Source organism: Equus caballus, chromosome 24 (genome assembly GCF_041296265.1).
Source record: "Equus caballus isolate H_3958 breed thoroughbred chromosome 24, TB-T2T, whole genome shotgun sequence".
NCBI lineage: Eukaryota > Metazoa > Chordata > Mammalia > Perissodactyla > Equidae > Equus > Equus caballus.
Genome location: NC_091707.1, coordinates 19,853,695 through 19,859,694, shown reverse-complemented (window position 1 = coordinate 19,859,694; position 6,000 = coordinate 19,853,695).

Below are 6,000 nucleotides of genomic sequence, written 5' to 3'. Positions count from 1 at the left end.
AGTTGGGATGGCAGCTGTTTCCACATCTGTCCTAACTGATGTAAAAATTGTGGTGAGATTAAAGGGGCTCCTAAGGCACCACCTTCTCCTCACATTTTAATTCATTTGCAAAACAAATGAATATAAAAACCAAAATTAAAGGCCCCAAGAGCTAAGCTAGCTGGTCAAGTTTGAGCTACCCAGGACGAAGGGTGCTTGGACTAGATTTGTGGTTTCAAACTTTAATAAAACAAAACCCTTGGTTCAAACTTTTGCTGAAGCAGAAGTGGCGGTCCTGCCCCTGGGTCCCTCGAGCACCCCAGGTTAGATATCTGCATCAGTTAAGATTCTCCAGTTCCAAGCAGCAGAATCTGACTTTGGCCAATTTTCAGAATTGCTGGGAAAAATTTTGCAAGGAGAACGGAAGAACCAAGCTTCCCTGGGTCCAGAGAAGCTCCTGATTTCTGAGTAGTAAGGACTAAGGGGCAGTCTCCGCAGGGGTTGTCACTGGAACCAGGCGTGGTGCTCTTCAGCTCTGATTGACTTGCTTGGGTCACGTGTCCACCCCTTGATCTAGGAGGTGGGAACCTTTTGATTGACATCTGGTGGGCAATGACAGCTAGCAAAAGAAGGAGATGTTGATAGTAAGGAACTAAAACATGTGACCACTACAGTCCTCGAGGTCCCCTCCAATCCCAGGAATCTATGACTACTGTTCCATTATTAGAAAATTCACACTTGCAATAGTGAGCCGAAATGACCCCAGAGAACTAGCTGCAGGCTCTGGTCTGATTTCACATTTTAATCTCAGAGAATAGCAGCGTCAGCGTAGAAGTAAAAAATAAAATAAAATAAGAGGATAATGTCAGTGTCTTTTGCAATTTCTTCTTTACGGAATATTTGTTAAGGGCTCAGACTTTTTGATCACATTATGGTTGAATTTTGTGCACCCTTGGGCAAATGTCTTAATTTTTCTGAGCCTGTTTCCTCCTCTGTAAAATATGTCGTTGGGTTTCTATTGGGTTGTTTTATGGAAAATGGTTATTACAGGGCCTGTAGATGGTAGTTATTATTATTCTAAAAGGGAATTCGTCTCAAATGTTAATTATGGAAATTTATACGGTCATATTTTAGTGAATTCATTTTCATAAATTCATTAAAGCTTGGAGACACGGTGAACAGATAGATATTCTTGGACTCTCAGCAACCAAGCCCAGGGGACTAGCAAAATGAAGAGTGGCAAGTCACTGAAGCTGCAGATTTGCATCCCGTAAATACAGGCGTATCCTTGGGATTGTGCCCAGGTACTTAGCTGGTATTTGTATTTCACAGCAACTGGGGCAATGTGGTAGAAATATTACAAATATTACACATGCTCACTCTGAAGATTTACCCTGGCTTTTCCTGAAAAAATGTCCTCCCTAGTGACTTCCACATAATGGCATGGATATCATATTTCTGTAGAATTTTGATATATAATCAAAATCCTGTATGTCCTTGGTCCTTTGAAAAACCGGAGTGGTTGCTGTGACTCTCTGGTATGTCATCGCGATGACTGAAGTACAAATGAGTTTCAGGCCAACTGTACGTACTGGGAATTGTGAAACCACATGCTTCCGGAAGCAGTTCACTAAAGAAGGATTTTAAAACAAAGAGGGGCTGAAGTCAGGCGGGAGAATTCCACTGACTTTGTTCATCACAAGCACCTTATTAGGAATGGGAAATGGAGGAAGGAACTGTTTCTAATGCAGATTTACAAATATCCCTGGTGTAACCAGAATTATGTCTGAGAGGGCGAGATTCCTGCCCCTCTGTTGAGCACACTTCCGTCCCCTGGAGACTGAGAGTTGGCTAGTTTACCTTTCTGTCCCAGAAAAAAGCGCCGGTGTTCAAAAACTCAGTGACAATCCTCAGACTTCCCTCATGTCATTATTTCTAAAACCAGTGAACCAAAAGCATTTGTTGACCACCTAGCGACCTTTTTACTCCTCGCCGTGCTGCCTTGAGCCCTCAGAAGAAAAGGGTGATCTAACATTTCTAGATGCTACTTGGGGAGATGTGTAACCACGTGAAATACGAAGACCAAGGAGAAATCGGTGTGACAGGAAAACACATTTCTGCAGCTCACAGGCCAGTGGGGCTGGGCAGCTTTTTGAACTTGGCTGCACCCTTAGCAAAAACCCTTGCTCAGCGCAGCAGATGTCAATCAGCAAGCGTATCTGCGCCTAAGGGAACACTGTCCACATTGGTCACTAGGCCATGTTTGAAGGAACAGGCAATTTGTTGAAGTCATTTCGGATGCAGGAAATCCTGTGTTTACTACCTAGGAAATACTACATAAAGATTCAGATTTTTTCCCCCTTGTAATGCTCTTTCGAATTGAAATTTGGCGACAGAGCCACTGCTGATAAGTCAGTTGCTCAGGAAATGACAATACAGTGACAGTTGATCACACACAATAGGCCTTGCTTCTTTGCTCCCATCCTGGTTCTCAAAGCTGGTGGATAGAATCCCTTCCTTCAGGGAGTCCAGTTACTCACAGGTTCATGTCTCGGGTACCGATGGTTTGAGGGAGGCATCACCATCTCCCTGAAAATGTCTAAAAGAGCACGTGCGAGAAATGGTTGAAAACGCTGGAATCATCTGTAAAGATGCTGGAGGATAATGTGTGAGAGGGACAGTGAGATTCTCTAGGTCTCAGTTAATCTAACTAAATCAACTAAACGGACATAAAGTAGGCTCCTTCTGAAGTCACCAGTTTAAACGATAATGTGTGTACTTGTGACTAAAGAGCTCCCTCCAGTCATAAGATCAAGCGCTGTAGACAAAATCTGATGAACATTACACAGCATGACAAAGATGTGTGGTAATGTATCTAAAGGAAAAAGATATCTACGAAGATATAGACAGAGCACCTAGAAGAGGGGTGAACAGGTGCAGAACATCATTAGAATGGACTCAGAATCAAGGAATCAAAGGTCTTGGAGCCTTGCAGGCCAATGGGCAAGGCTATAACTAGAGTGGGCAAAGCTTCCTCCTTTAACTTAGCTGTGAGACATTCCTTTAGGTTACTTACTTTGTGGGCTTTTTATTTATTTTGTTGTTTTCTCATTTTTAAGTTAAACTTTTAGTTCACTTTTGGTCATTTCTCCTTTTAAGAAATGAAGGCATCGGCAAACATAGCTTTGCTACAGGTATACACGAAGGGACTATGCCTTTGAGTACAGTTTGGGCTGTATTCTGCGTGTAGTAGCCATATTTTTGTATGTAGCAATGTTACATTCATAATTTTTAAAGTTGCCGTATTTAGCAAATAAGAATATAAGATCCCTAGTTAAATTTTAATTTCAGATAAACAACAAGATAAATTTTGGGCGTAAGTATGTTCCAAATATTGCATGGAACATATGTAAACTAAAAAATGATTTATCTGAAATTATAATTTAAATTATAATTTATCTGGTAACTCATAAATAGATCTTAGATGTAGTTTTGGTTAACATTTTTTAAATTTTTAAATTATTTATTTATTTTTTAAAAAATTGAACAAAATAAGTTTATTACATCTATCCAGTTATTCATATGAAAATAAAGATGAAATCCCTCCATCCCTGTCATTTTTTAAAAAATTTTTTATTGCAGTAACATTGGATTATAACATTATATAACTTTCAGGTATGCATTGTAATGTATTTCGAATTCTGTGTAGATTACATCATGTTCACCACGAAAGGTGGTGTTACAATCCATCACCACACATTTGTGCCTAATCACCCCCTTTCGCCTCCCCGCTCCCGCCTTCCCCTCTAGTGACCACCAACCCAATCTCTGCTGCTATGTGTTTTTTTGTGGTTGTTTTTATCTTCTACTTATGAGTGAGATCATACGGTATTGGACTTTCCTCCTATGACTTATGTCACTTAGCATAATATCCTCAAGATCGACCCATGTTGTCACAAATGGCTGGACTTCATCATTTCTCATGGCTGAGTAGTATTCCATTGTGTACATATACCACATCTTCTTCATCCATTCATCCCTTGATGGGCACCTAGGTTGCTTCCAAGTCTTGGCTATTGTGAATAATGCTGTGATGAACATAGGGGTGCATGTATCTTTATGCATTTGTGCTTTCAAGTTCTTTGGATAAATAACCAGCAGTGGAATAGCTGGATCATATGGTAGATCTATTCTTAATTTTCTGACGAAACTCCATCTATTTTCCATAGTGGCTGCACCAGTTTGCACTCCCACCGGCATTGTACAAGGGTTCCCTTCTCGCCACATCCTCTCCAAAAATTGTTGTTTCCTGTCTTGTTAATTATAGCCGTTCTGACTGGAGTGAGGTGATATCTCATTGTAGCTTTGATTTGCATTTCCCTGATAGCTAATGATGTTGAGCATCTTTTCATGTGCCTGTTGGCCGTCCAGAGATCTTCTTTGGAGAAATCTCTGTTCAGATCTTTTGCCCATTTTTTAATTGGGTGGTTGGTTTTTTTGTTGTTGATACTTATGTGTTCTTTGTATATTTTGGATATTAACCCTTTATCTGATATATGGTTTGCAAATATCTTCTCCCAGTTTTTAGGTTGTCTTTTCGTTTTGTTGATGTTTACCTTTGCTGTGCAGAAGCTTTTTAGTTTGATGCAGCCCCATTTATTTATTTTTTCTTTTGTTTCTCTTGCGCGGTCAGACATGGTACTAGAAAATATGCTGCTAAGACCGATGTCAAAGACCGTATTGCCTATGTTTTCTTCTAGAAGTTTCATGGTTTCAGGTCTTACATTCAAATCTTTAATCCATTTTGAGTTAATTTTTGTGCATGGTGTAAGATAATGGTGTACTTTCATTCTTTTGCATGTGTCTGTCCAGTTTTCCCAGCACCATTTATTGAAGAGACTCTCCCTTCTCTATTGTACGCTCTTGGTTCCCTTGTTGAAGATTAGCTGTCCATATATGTGTGGGTTTATTTCTGGGCTCTTGATTCTGTTCCATTGATCAGTGTCTATGTTTTTGTGCCAGTACCATGCTGTTTTGGTTTCTATAGCTTTGTAGTATATTTTGAAATCAGGGAGTATGATACCTCCAGCTTTGTTCTTTTCCTCAGGATTACTTTGGCTATTTGGGGTCTTTTGTTGTTCCATATAAATTTTAGGATTCTTTGTTCTATTTCTGTGAAAAATATTGTTGGAGCTTTAATAGGCATTGTGTTGAATCTATAGATTGTTATAGGAAGTATGGACATTTTAATGATGTTAATTCTTCCAATCCAGGAGCACGGAACATCTTTCCATTTCTTTGTGTCTTCCTCAATTTCTTTCAACAATGTCATAGTTTTTGGTATACAGATCTTTCACCTCTTTGGTTAAGTTTATTCCTAGGTATTTTATTCTTTTTATTGCAATTGTAAATGGAATTTAAATCTTAATTTCTCTTTCTGCCACTTCGTTGTTAGAGTGCAGAAACACAACTGATTTGTGTATGTTGATTTTGTGTCCTGTGACTTGACTGTATTCATTTATTATTTCTGAAAGTTTTTTAGTGGATTCTTTAGGGGTTTCTATATATAAAATCATGTCATCTGCAAATAGTGACAGTTTCACTTCTTTTCCAATTTGGATCCCTTTTATTTCTTTTTCTTGCCTGATTGCTCTGGCTAGGACTTTCAGTACTATGTTAAATAAGAGTGGTGAAAGTGGGCATCCTTCTCTGGTTCCTGTTCTTAGAATAATAGTTTTCAGTTTTTCTCCACTGAGAATGATGTTAGCTGTGGGTTTTTCATATAGGGCCTTTATTATGTTGAGGTATTTTCCTTCTACACCCATTGTATTTAGAGTTTTTATCACAAATGGATGCTGTATCTTGTCAAATGCTTTCTCTGCATCTATTGAGATGATCATGTGGTTTTTATTCTTCATTTTGTTAATGTGGCATATCACGATTGATTTTCAGATGTTGAACCATCCCTGCATCTCTGGAATAAAACCTACTTGATCATGGTGTATGATCTTTTAAATGTAT